This window comes from Neofelis nebulosa, chromosome 2, assembly GCF_028018385.1.
Source record: "Neofelis nebulosa isolate mNeoNeb1 chromosome 2, mNeoNeb1.pri, whole genome shotgun sequence".
In the NCBI taxonomy this organism is placed as follows: domain Eukaryota; kingdom Metazoa; phylum Chordata; class Mammalia; order Carnivora; family Felidae; genus Neofelis; species Neofelis nebulosa.
This window is the reverse complement of record NC_080783.1, coordinates 166,148,937-166,163,021: the sequence shown is the minus strand read 5'-3', so window position 1 is coordinate 166,163,021 and position 14,085 is coordinate 166,148,937. Positions and strand designations below refer to the sequence as shown.

The following is a 14,085-nucleotide window of genomic DNA, read 5'->3' as shown; positions in this document are numbered from 1 at the left end:
TTCAAGAAATACCTGCTACTTAGAGAAAAATGTACAGCATTTATTAACGTGGATAATAGAGAACCGAAGTTAACACGTTGCTCTATTTCCTTCTACTATTTTCTCCGTGAGTTTTCTTTTAAGGAGCTGAAATCACATTCTATCATACAATTTTAGTTTGCTCCTTTTCAGCAAAGGCATTTTGCTATGTGATCACAAAGTCTTCATAAGCATCATGTTTTAAAACGTTTATTTTGGCATAATTTCAGACTTAGAGAAAAGTTATAGGAATGGCAAAAATAATTCTCTTTCACCCAGATTTGGGTTACTCAAATGGGAACATTTTACTGTATTTACTTTAATCCCTGCATTCTCTTTTCCAACAGAAAGCATGAGAGAGAAAGAGAGGTAGCCATGATGTTACTTGGCCCTTAAATACTTCAGTATGTATTTTCTACAGATAAAGAGCTCTCTTACATAACCCATTAGTCAAATCCGGAAACTAACACTGATATTGATATTACCCAATCTACAACTGTATTCAGATTTCAGCAGTTGTCCCCATAATGTCCTTTATGGCAAAAGAACACTCAAAATTCCACATTGCAGTTCAACTGTCGTATCTTAGTTTCCTTTCATCGGAGATGGTTCCAGAGTCTGTCTTTGTATTTCATGATACTGATTCTTTTGCGTAAAGACCAGCTATTTTATGAAACACCCTTCAGTTTAGGTTTATCAGCTCTTTCTTCCTGACTAGATTAAAATTATGCACTTTTGGACCACAGAAGTGAGTATGCATGATTTTTAATGATTTTGGCAGGATTCCATTTTATGTAAACATTCCCTCATCATGGAATTTGGGCTATTGTATAATTTTGCTGTAATTCCAAAATGAAGCTCCTTCTCTTTCTTCCTATCAACTACCTACTGGTTTGTCTCCATTAATTTCTACATTAATGATTAACTCAAAGTTAAAAGAATGATTTCAGGTTATTTCAAGAATATTTTAAGTGTTAATATATTTATTGCTTTTTTCTATAAAGCTCCTGTCAGTGTGCAGACCCATAACCGATAAAAGTATCTACTCCACCTCAGGCTAACTGGCCTTCCACACTGGCATGTTGTAAGATATAGGTTGATTTGGAAAGGCAAAAAATATTGCAATGCTGTATTAGTAGACTTCATCTTTAAGGGATGGTTTACAAAGGGTGTTTGTTGTTCCTCTGATGACACTGAATACATTCATTTTCTCGTGTGTTCCTTCCTTCATTCAGCTAATATTCCGAGTTGTCAGTTGTGTGCCAGTGTCCTTCTAGGTGATAACATCAAGCTCCAATGTAAAGAGATAAACATGATAATACAGATTGCACTAAGGGCCATGAAATACTCCAGTAATAAGTAACTGGAGGGGGTGCTCTGGGTGGGGACAGGAAAGAGCCTGGTACTTTGAGACAGACAGAACTGGTGTAGCCACAGCTGGGGAGCATAAGGGGAATGGGTCAGGCCTCAGTGTCCCTTGTTTCATCTCAAAGTGCTTACTACAGAATTGCATCAAAAGGTCTATAAAACATTGTCCTTTACGAAAAACACGAAGCCATATTCTGCCCTATCCCAAACACCCATCTCTCGGTGGCAAACCTTGCCCTTCTCCTTCCTGTCTGTCCTAGTCAGCAGAGTCTGAACGTCAGCATGTTGCAGTTTGCGAATAATGAAAGCTTGAAAATTCTGAAATGAGAGGAAACTTGCAAACCATCCTGATGTTGCTCAGCCTTGCAATTATCTGAACATCAAGGAATCATTAATGAATCAGGCTGTCTCAACATTAGATTAATGGTCACTTTCAACAATGAAAAGGGGGCAGATGACGGAGAAATGTGTGTGTCTTCTCCTCCAAATAACAGGGGTGGTGGCTGCAGCCGTAGACAAGGAGGGTAAGTATTCACAAAGAAAAGAAACCAGCCTGTGCTGTGGACTGAGACGGGGCCAGCAGGAATTCCCGCTCCCCAGGATCACTACCTGTTCTGAGCTTCGTCAGAGTGTGTCAAGAGGCCAGACACAAGAGCAATCTCCCAGGAACTTATCCTGGGGGAAATATACCCCCCACCCCGCCCCAGTAATGCCTACTTAGCACTTAGGACAGTTGGTTTCCATACATTGGGTGCAAAAAGCAAACAGATGGTACAGTGAAAAAATGGTTTTCTGGGGTAACTGGGTGGCTCAGTCAGTGAAGCATCCAACTTCAGCTCAGGTCATGGTCTCATGGTTTGTGCGTTTGAGCCCTGTGTGGGGCTCTGTGCTGACAGCTCAGAGCCTGGAGGCTGCTTTGGATTCTGTGTTTCCCTTTCTCTGTGTACCTCCCTCATTCACGTGCTCTGTCTCTCTCAAAAATAAATAAACATTAAAAAAATGATTTTCTTATATAAAAATTGCACAAGATGAAATATTATACACAATAAATACACATATGATCAATAATCATTAGAAACCTCTGTCAAATGTTGAAAAAAAAGGTTCACAATAATAACCTACAAGGTATGTGTACACTCTTCCCTTTCCCATCCTTCTTTTAAGGACACACAGCCCCAAGTAGGCAATGAATCTGATGTAGACGTAACAAACACCCTCTTAACAATGCCATGCCCTCAAATACTGAAGTGTGTCTCAGGATTTCTGAGAGCAGGGAAAGGAAAAACAATAACTATTAAACTATTAGTACCATTACTAATAAAAATACTGTGATTGTATCCTCCACTTGGGGGATGAAAATCTAGAACAATAGAGATGATAAACATTCACCCGGGGACATGAACTACCACTTGGTGAACAAAAGATAGTAGATGAGATTTGTATTATGAAGGCTCTAATTATAGAAGACACAACAGAAGCTAAATAATTGCGTCAGATCTGGTAATTAAAAGCAGTTGAGTAATTAACAAATGATTAGTAAAAGCGTCAGGACAAAATCATCTCTTAACAAAAGCTGAAATACATGGGAAGGTTTTTATATTTTGGCTATTACCCTTCTGTTTTGCATTTTGGTTTTAAAAATATACTAAAAGTATAGGAAGTAGTAGGGAAGTAAGTCTTACTTTGTTAGCCTAATTGTGACTGAAAGCTACTTTCTGGCAGGTGCTAGTAGCAAGTGTAAGTGAACTGAGGCAAGTAATTTATTAAAAAAAATTTTTTTTAATGTTTATTTTTGAGACAGAGACAGAGCATGAACGGGGGAGGGGCAGAGAGAGGGAGACACAGAATCGGAAGCAGGCTCCAGGCTCTGAGCTGTCAGCACAGAGTCTGACGCGGGGCTCAAACTCACGGACCGCGAGATCATGACCTGAGCTGAAGTCAGACACTTAACCGACTGAGCCACCCAGGCGCCCCAGAGGCAAGTAATTTAAACCAGCAGGACTAACTCAAAAGATTCCAATGTAGGCAATGGTGAGCTGCAGTTTCTAAGTTAGGATCACTAATATGTATCTAGTTGGTTGTTGAAAATTTCTATTTTCTGGTTGTTTTTGTCTCTACCACAACTTCAAGGGATAAAAGGAGGCTCAATCCTTAGCATTGGTCACGAGACCTGGCCAAAAAAAAAAAAAAAAAAAAAAAAGTGCCCACTGTAGTTTAATAGGTGTGAGCCTTAAACCTGGTAACATTTTAACTATTTTACTCTTTATAGATACAAAACAAGTATTTGAACCTAGGTTTAGAATAATTGTTTGAAGGCAGAAGAAAAGACCAAAAAAACCCCAAAAAGTTTTACAGACCAGGCCCCTTTCCCTATCCTGACTCATCACAGGCTGACAATTTCTTTCCAGACTATCTGTCAGAATAAGGATGCCTTAGATGGCTCGTTTTATGCAATTCTCCAATTCTCCTCCAGGGGGCGAAGTTGGCCAGCATTTCACTGAAACAAGGAAATTCCTTTCAAACGGGATTTTTTTGCAAAGCGCTAGGAAGATATTCAAGTACAAAATGGGCCTTTTCCCCTCCTCCTGCTTCTTGTCAATACATTTAATTCTCACTGATTAACACGCACTCCAGCCCTTTTGTGCAATGAGGGAAGGGACATGATTAAGGCAGCGAGCAGGAACACTTTATCAGCATTGTGCTGTAGGTTGGCAGGTCTACTCTCCTAAAACTTGAGATCAGGGTTATGGTTTTGCCAAAGCTGGTACAGTTTCAAGGATATTACTTTTTTTTTTTAGGAGAATTTTCCACTGGGCCTCACACAGGGTTCCCTTTGCAGGGCCTCCTTCTGTGCAACCACAAAGCCACTGGAGGCCTGAGAGCACCCGCCCTGCTTTCCTGGAGGAATGGTGGGACCTTGCCACCTCCTGAGGGTGTCTGGTGGCCAGGAAGGAGCCCAGACAGCAATTCCTCACTGGCCTTCCTTCCCTTCACAGAAAGGGTTACGTGCTCCCAGTGGGAACTCAGATAAAGCCACAGAAGAGGTCTCACACAGGGCATAACCTGTTCTCAAAGTTGAAGCAAACTGTAGGTTTAGTCTCTTGGTGATGGCATAACAGGGCAGAAGGAAAGACCCTGAGTGTGTGCCAGTTCTCCCTGGCCTAGGAACAGATCTAGTTTTTGTGGACCCTGAGCCTTATTCGATTTGGGGGCCCCTTTACCAGAAGAATATAAAATTAGGAATGGCACATTAGCTATAGGATCTCAGAAGGGGTCCCCAGTGGTGAAAGACCCTGAAACTCAGGCATCATAACCGTCATTAGCTCTGTGGCCAGCACTGCTGGCTGAGGAGTGACTGTGTCGGCAAGAGGCTCCTGCAAGCCTTGTCCACAAAATGGCAATGGGTGATTTCTGTATGGTCACATGGCTCAGTTCCCACCTCAGGGAGTGGACTAAGAGGCTGGGAAAGAGAGTGTGAGGTGGTCAGCGGCCAAAAGTGTCCCCATAGGTTCTGCTCCTTCTTCACCCTGCCCCAGGCACATCACAGGTGCTCAATAAACGCCTCCCAACCAAACAACAGAAGTGGCCCCACTGCTTCCCCACCTACCCGTCCCATCCTGAAGGCTGTACTGCCTCCCCTTTTTTCTAGCTCACCAGCCAGGTTTTAAGCTTCCAGGTAAAGGAAGTACTCCTGAACAGTCTATCTGCGGAGGTGGGTAAGTCAAACCCAACATAAGAGCGGGTTTCTGCTTCCCTGGGCAATTCATTCACCAAAGATGTACAGGCATGAGTTACCTAAACTTCAAAATCAGTCCAACAAATCATGATGCCGCTTCATTCTATACAAACCCTGTACTTGGCACAGCATGGGCACCTGGTTAGATGCAAGGAGTCTGGAGCTCTACTGGCTCCAGAGTGTCCACTGCCCCAGGGGGATCCTAGGAAGGAAGTGTTCCCCGTGATTCCTGTTAGAGGGAACGAACCTCCTTAATCAGGAATCCGAGCTCCACCACTGGCCAGCTCTCCAACCCTGCCTGACCAAGCCTCTGCCCTTGTTTTGGGTCATCCCGTTGGCTCAGACCCTGCGTTCTCCCCCTCCTCCTGATGGGAAGGTCAGGTCTCCTTTTGAGACCTCCTTGGGCTCCACAAAGGTTCCAACTATGCCAGTCCTATTGACAACAGAAAAGAAACTGATGTGAATTTAAAGCACCTAGCCAAATATAGCTATGTTTGCATATTTTCACAGTCCCTGTAAAAATAATCTATAAACTTCTCCCAATCTAGTGGCAAAATCACTTATTCAAATCTTAACAAGGAAATGAGAGGAGGTCTAAAGATATGACAAGTTGTTTAGTTAATGTAGCTTGCTTTTGTATATGCTACAGCCTGGTATTTATAAGCAAACCTGCTCCTAAATGTTCTTGTTCTTTCTTGAATAAAACAGTGAGAACTTCTTATGTATAAAAGTGTCTCCATGAAGCCATTTATCACAAGGAAAAAGAAATGTTCTGCAAAATAAAGGTAGTATCGTGATGTGAAGATAGTGGCCACCATTATTTGGGTGCTTACTGTGTACTAAACATTTCACGTGGATTATTTCACTTAATTCTCTCAATAACCCTGTGCAGTGTTATCTTCATTGTACTGATGCAGAAGTTGAGGCTTCAAGAGTAAGTGACTTGCCTGAGGTCGCACGGTGCCCAAGGTATTTAGTGGTGGATTTGAGGTTGGACAGGTTGAGCTTTATTTTTAGCCCTTGAGGCATGCTGCCTGTGCAACCAAAAAAAGTCACTTTGTACAGGACAAAGAACTAATGAGATTTGCAAGCTACTTTTTCAAAGCAGGTGGTCGCACACATTTTGATTTTTTCTCAAATTCCTATTTGATCCAAAAAAGAAAAAACTGCTGGAGAATTGGGCTTCTTCTTTCAAGGCTATAAGGATTTTTAAGAAATCATTGCAACAGTCAAAAGCAAATAATGGTAACACCTACCATTTATTGAACATATACTATGTGACAGGGCGCTGTGCTGAATTCATTATATGCAATGCTTTCCTCAGTGCAGCTATCTCATGAGGCAACTGGCATTATCCTCATTTAGCAAATGAGGAAACTGAGGCTCAGAGACCTTGCCCAAAGTATCTCAAAAGCTAAGGAAAGGTCTGGACTCTGGTCTACCTGTCTACACAATACACCTCCCTGCTGTAAAATGCACACAAATAAAAAGAATGTTTTAGTTGACAGCCTGTTAGCTATTTCATACATCTAGATATGTGAATGGCCAAATGGAAAGCACTGTATCCTTGGAGGCCGAGAGAAGAACACAGGTGAGAAGCGGTCGGGGGGTTCAGTTCTGCCCTGTCAGCCTCTGTCTCCAACATCATCTGGGGTTTGAAGGAGGACACAGAGCAGGGGATGGAGGAGAAGGGAGCTAGATCCTACCGTCTTTATAAACAGCCAGAAAAACTAACAGGAGGGCATAAGGCAGGTTCACATCTGGATACACGTTGAGTCTTGCTGGGGGAACCAGTCCAATGATGGAATTGCCCAAAATGCACTTAATACATTCTTAGGCCATCATCCCCAAAGCGACTCCAACTCTGACTCGAGTGTCCTGCTAGCATGTGTCACTTGCTCATCTGACACTCTGCCTTTACCAGGAGGTGGGGGACCTAAACACAGAGTGACCTACCTACCATCACAGTGGCCCAACTTGCACATGACAAAAGAGGGCACCTTGCCAGAGAGGCCAGGTTCACAATGCTGGGGCTGGAGAAGGCAGAAAAATCTGCTGACTCCAAAGGATGCTGAAGCATAAAAGAAAAACTGCAAAAAACAAAACAAACAAACAAACAAACAAAACAGGGGGGAAGGGGTGGTCTTTGCAGGACAGTAGAGCATATTCTGTAGTCTTGATTTTTCAGGGTTCATAAACTATGGACGGAGCCTTGATTAGAAATCCCCATGAAGCATGGCCCCCATCAGCCCTCAGAACAAGAAAAACTATGTTAGGGTCATGAGCATGGGAGACGGTGATTGAGCATGGAGTTTCCAAATACTAGCTTTCTCTTGTGGTTATAACAAGTGCACTTTGTTGTGATGGTAAGGAAAACCTTCCCGGAGACAAGGTCAAAGGCTTCCCTGTGGTCTTAGAGGCAGGGTGCTGGTAAAAGCCTGGCTGCCATTGGAATCTCTGCTGCCCAGGCCAATTTCTTCAAACTGGGAGTCACACACACACTTCTGATACCCATTAAAGGGAATGTAGCTGGGAGCTGGGCCTGGCTTTGTGGGAGCAGCATCCTTCCAGCAACTTCACGTTATCTGAAAATTGGAAGAAGACATTTGGGAGAAGAGGAGGAGGTGGGGGGCTCCCCATGCTCGCTCAAGTTTCAAGAACAGGACGGAGAGTCGCTTTTAGGGGCGCTGAAGAGGAGCTCCTTGCAGTAGCCAGGGGTTAACAGTTAATCTAACAAGATGCTAAAGTGGAAGTTTCCACTCCAGCATCAAGATTCAACAGATGGGAAATTCCAAAGCAAGGGGCCAGACCATTATGTGGAAACTTCTAAGAAGCTGACTTAGCTGGCTCAAAGATCCATAAGGAGGATATATAAACAGGTTCAGGGCAGTGGAAAGGGATGAGGATTTTGTGAGGCAGATTCCTTGGAAATTCTCTGATTCCCACCCTCCCCAAGATGGCTTGGGTGGAGGGAGCTGGCCTTTCATTTCAAGCCTAGAGAAAAGGGTTTCAAAGGCAATGTCTGGAAGGCTTGATATGGGTCTCCTAGAGTGTGGGGACTGGTATGTGACTTCTGCCTGAGGAACCAAAATATGAGGGGGTTACTAAGGAGGCCTAAGGTGGGAGAATAGAAGGCTGTGTCAGGGAAAGTGACTGCTCACCCCCTACCTCTGGGGGGTTGAAGGAGTATGAACTCTGGGCTCCAGGAATGCCAGCTTCGGTCTCCTTAAAACAGGTTCTACCCAACAGCCTTCATTCAGTCTGATGGTGAGAGGATCCCAAAGACAGAACGTGAATGGAAACCAGAAGCTGCTGGCTGATGGTCACAGCCAGCAGAAGGAGACATACTGCCTGAGTGCTGGAAAGTTCCAGCAGGGGGGCCTTGAGAAAGCCACGGAAGCAGCCAGGAGAGAAAGAGTCCATTTATCCATCAGCCAGGCTCAGAGGACCCAGTACCAGGCGTGACAATGGCAGTCAGGTAAGAATCTTCCTCTCTTCCTCCCTCTCTCCCTACTTCACCTGGGGAAGCCTGAAGTGGTGGGCAGCTGGGGAGACCCATACTGGCAAGATGGCGGAGGAGGGGTGAGTCTTCTCTTGAGTGAATACTGACTGCTGATTGACCACACATTGAACATTTCCAATTTCCAAAGCAAATGTGAATGTGTGGTATGTGTGTGTGTTACTTACGGGGGCCATAGGACTTTTTATTGCCAAAGAAAAACCAGAGAAGTCATAGGCTTAAGTTTTTAAAATAAAATGGAGAAAAGACACACCTCACTGAATAAACAGACAATATAGCCATGTCTTAATTAGGTCTTGGATGCCACGTGTGGAATGTCTAATTACAGCTAACCTTTGCTAAGCACAGACTATGTGCCAGGCACAAGACCAAGGACTTTACAGGTATTACCTCATTCAGTCCCCCTAACAACTCCAAGAGGCAAGTGTTATTATCCCCTTTGACCACTAAGGAACCTGTGGTTCAGAGAGGTTGGGTGACTTTCCTAGGGTCACACAGGTTGGTAAGCAAAGTAGTAGCCTGGACTCAACCTCAAGTCTGACATCTAATCCTGAACCTTTTTTATCCTTGCAGATGAGTGGTTTTCAGCAGACAGTGGTGACTGAAGTAGGGCAGGAACTTGGGTCCTGCCCACCCTTCCCTCTTGGGAGTCCCTAAGCTAGATAGCCAAAGAGCAGAGCTTGTAACCACTGAATTGCATGATCTTAGTGGCCTCTTCCAACTCTGGGATTCTATGATTCTATCATCTGTGGGGAGAAAGGTAGAGAGAGGTGGACCCACAGCAGCAGATACAGGGAAGACAGAAAAGATGGAGTTTATATTCTGTATTCTCACAGTGGCAGAGAGAAGGAGCTGGTTCTTGTACGTGTTACTATAGACCTGAGGTTTGCAGAATTATAGTCATGTGTATAAATAACTAGTTCAGATAATGCACATAAAGCACGTAGCACAGAACCTGGCACCAGAGTAAGCATTTAGGTAAATGGCAGCTATGGTTGTAAAAAGTTTACATATATGCCTAAAAACCTCAACATGCAATTTAATGCAACATACTCAGCCACTGACATCACTGTGTCTGTTCCATAGGGAACTATGTTTATCATGGACACTAAACTTTATTAGCTGAGCCAAGACAAGAAATGGATGCATAAGATTAAGCTAGCCAAATATAAAACAATTTAAGTACGTGTGAAGCAATGGCTCTTAAATGGTAGGGGCCATGGAATCCTAAGAGAAAACAATGGAAGCATAATCCCTTTTTCCAGTAAAAAAGTGCATACACACAATTTTGCAAATAATTATAGAAGCTCATTCATTTTTTTCATTCAATGGGTTACAGGTCTACTGAAGCCTATTTACTGTGTCCAGGTTAATAATCACTCCTATAGATTCTGGGGATGTGGTAGGAGATCCTCAAGCCCAAAGCTGCCTATCCGACCCCACAGTGGGGTCACCCATCCTTGACCTCTCCATATGCTGTTACTAGTCTTGATCATGATACCAAACCTGGAATAGATAGCCGATGAAAGTGAAGCTGAATCTAATTTTAAACCTTTCCAGTTTAGTGGACACCCCTCCCCGCGCCCCCATTAAGAATTTCTAAATCAGTGGACTCTGGTACCTAAAAATTTTATCTGCTTGGCACTCTCTTCCTTCCTTCCTTCTACTGGTAACGAAATTCTTCCTTTTTTCATAGGGATTGCATTCCATGAAATGGGATTCACCCTCTCTCAAGGGCCACAGAAAAAAACCTTGCCCAAATAGATACTGCTATTGTCTTCTGTGTGCTTCTAACCAAGTTGATTCAGGCAAAGAATCCAAACTGGGCCCGTTAAGATCCCTCCTTGGTCCTATTGCTAGAAAAATGGCAAAAGAAGCAACCCCTTTTCACTGAGATCCACAGCTGTGAGGATGATGGAAATGTAACATTGATGGCCACCTCTGGCACATGGTGAGGGAAGAGCTTGCCTGTGAATGAAGTTGACAGAGTTGAGCAGAGCCAAAAAATGGAGAGAGTGAAAGATAATGGCCTAATGATACCTTTTGAACCCCTGGACACAGCTATACCAGAAGCCCATTCCAATACAGACATCTTAATCATGTAAGTCAAGAAACTAGTGGGGCTCCTGGGTGGCTCAGTCAGTTAAGTGTCCGACTTCGGCTCAGGTCATGATCTCACAGCTCGTGAGTTCGAGCCCCACGTCAGGCTCTGTGCTGACAGCTCAGAGCCTGGAGCCTCCTTCGGATTCTGTGTCTCCCTCTCTCTTCTCTGCTCATGCTCTCTGTCTCTGTCTCAAAAATAAATAAACATTAAAAAAAAATTTAAAAAAAAGAAACTAGTTTCAGTTGGATTTCTGTTACTTGCAAACAAAACAATTATAATAACAATAATAATAAAAATATTTATTATTTGTAAAACACATTGGATGGTGAACGGAAGACAGTTTTACAAATGCTGCCTGTTGTGGTAGCTGTTTGGGGAAGCTCTAGGTGAGCAGGCTGAGAAGGTGGTGGCCTTGGACCAGGAAGAGCCCTGCGCCAAATTGTCAGCAGATGATTTGGTCCTCCTCCCCCTCTTCCGGCCCTCGATTTGGTCCTCCTCCCCCTCTTCCGGCCCTCGTGCAGACCTCCCACTACTCCACCCTTCCTTGGGCAGCTGGGCGCCCTCTGGCCCTTTCCTGTGCCTCCCACTAATGGTTGCTCTACCTTTCCCATCTCCTCTCATCCAATCAAAGCAGTTCACACTTCTACAGGACCTTTTACTTGACACTGACAGGCTGTCCATGGTTGACAGCAGTTCAATCAAGTATTTCTTCTTTCAGGGATGAGCACATTTTAACCGGGTATTTTGAAGAGGACAAAAAACCCAAAGGGCTCATTCACTAATCGTGGAATAGGCCCTAATGATGGTACAGATGCAACTCAACAGGGGGCTCTTCTCGTAAATCTCAAATAATTCCATGTAAAGCAGTTAGCAGTGCCTGGCTCACACAGACAGCACTCAAAAAAAAAAAAAAGAAAAGAAAAGAAAACCCCAGCACACACTAATATGACTTATTGCTGCTGTTATTATGTATCCTCTCATGACTACCACGCAACTACTCACTGCCTATTCCTCCATCACTACCACGACCACCCCTACCATGAAGGTAACTTCCCCTTTCTTAACCTTGGCTAGCCTCAGATCCATAACCAGTTAATGCACTTTAATTATTTTTTATGGTTTATAAAACACTTGCACATACATCCTCCTTTTAGATCTTCTGGCAGGCCTCAAGTTAAACATCATTCCCATTTTACAGAGGGAGAAACTGAAGCTCAACGAGGTTGAGTTCATAAGGTCCCACAGCCAGCAGCAGAAGAGTCAGGGCTCAGACCCAGGTCTCATATAAATTTCTTATTCTTTCCATAACAAGTGGTTGCCAACTTGTGCACAGCAATCACATGCGAATCATCTGAGCACTTTAAGATTCTGGGAGTCTACCCCAGACCTAATGAATGGGGGGAGGGCGCAGGGGAAGGGACCGCGTGCTTGTGTTTTAACAGGTGTCTCATGTGATCCTGATGAGCTGCTGACAGACAACCAACTGTAGTGTCCATGCTGCCTCCTGCTATATACTAAGTACCTATACTAAGGTATACCTGCTATGCTAGGACTAAGTACCTGCTATACTCTCAGTATACACCTCTGTGGTGCAAGGAGAGTGTAGGTAGCCGTCTGCTCTCTAAAGTCCGTTTTCTACCACTGTATAACAGTTATCTCACGGCAATCATGTCTAGGTTCAAAGACATCACTGACAAAGCAATGGAAGAAGGAAGACTAGCCAAGGTGAAGGGAGTGAACCACAGAGCACAGGGTTTGGTTTTGAAATAGTTCAGGGCAGGGCAGATCCCAGATGGCAGGAATAGGCGGGGAGGCCATATTGTGGAGAAGGGAATATTCCAGTGGGACCTTCAGAATGGGAAGGGTTTCCAAGTGGAGAAGGGGTGAGCAGCATGAAGTATCCTCCAGAGAAATGGTAATGGAACCAGCATGGCTGGAATAAAGGAAATAGTGAGAGGCGAGCAGGAAAGGATGTAGCCAGGTGATGGATATGGAGAAGCCAGAGAGAGGAGTCGAGGCTGGTGCTGTGGGTGACCTGGGGCACCGACAGTTTCTGAGCAAAGCAGGGACAGCCTGAAAGATGAGCCAAAGGATGACCAGTGCGGCAGTGTAGAGTGGAGGGAAGGTCAGAGAGTGGGCAGTCCGACACTGGCAAGAACACCTCGAAACCTGCTGAACTGAGATGCCAGCTGGCAGTGCCAGGGCCTGTCAAGCAGAATGGGGACAGAGGATGGCAGGCTATGGGACAGGCATGGATCGGAGTCCTCACTCCATGCCCTTCTCTTTCCCTGTGACTCAGAAGCTCTGTATGGCAGGACTATAAAAATGGCCACAATCCTTCCCCTCTCTTTATCCATGCTGCCTGCAGTACAGTTCTGTAGCTCCTGTACTAGGGGGTAGACTCTGGAGCCTCGTGATTCCAGGCCAGCCATACAGCTCACTTTGGCCGACAGAATGTGATGGAAACAACGCTGTGCCACAGCTGAGCCTCAGCCTCAAGACGTTCCCACTTTGTCTCAGTACCCTGATCAACCCCATGCGAAGATGCTCAGGGTAGCCCGGAGGATGGTGAGACACATGCCTTAGCCATCGTGGACCTGTAGCTGACTTCAGACAGGAGTGGTCCCACCGGAAACCAGAAGAATCACACAGCAAAGCCCAGCCCAAACTGCTAACCCACAACATTGCAGGATAATGAAACGATTGTTATTTGGAGTCGGGAAATTTCGGCTCGAATTTCTGGCAGTATATTTTGGAGTGGTTTCTTACGCAGCAAAAGCTAACTGCTACGCACTGCAAATAAGAATATCACCACAGTATTAGGGAGTCAGGCCACATGAAGCCCCAGAAGATTTTTCACTTAAAAAGTATATTATTTGCCTAACTCTAAAGTCAGTTTTCTACCAATGCATAACTATTCTCTCACAACAATCACATTTAGGTTCAAAGAGAGGAGAAGAAACCTCCAGCAGTAAGAAAGCTAATACGTTGTAGCTGTAAGCCAATTTTCATTACAACACACTGCAAGGGACTGTCTGAATTCCTTGGCTGAAATAACACTTTGTTGTTTTGGATACTGCTTGAAACAAGCAGACCATCAACAAGGGCCTGGAAATAGTTTCATTACCAAAAAAAAAAACAAAAAAAACAAAAAAACAAAAAAGAAAATTTAACAGTATTTGGCATATAATCATAGATCTTTTCCCTGACCATGTTCTTAGCAAAGGAATGTGGATTGATCTGCTTTTTTTAAAGGCATGGAAACATCTTAAATCTTTTCAGAGAGGAAATTTTAAAAAGTGTGAATAAATAGACATCTAATCATAGTCCTGGTAGGGA

The 14,085-nt window shown here is 44.1% G+C and overlaps 1 protein-coding gene across 3 annotated transcripts in view; it reads right to left on the bottom strand.

Annotated features, from left to right (window-relative positions):
* Nucleotides 1-14,085, bottom strand: part of GNG12 (G protein subunit gamma 12) — a 128,598-nt gene that overhangs the window by 63,582 nt on the left and 50,931 nt on the right. The window lies entirely within an intron of this gene.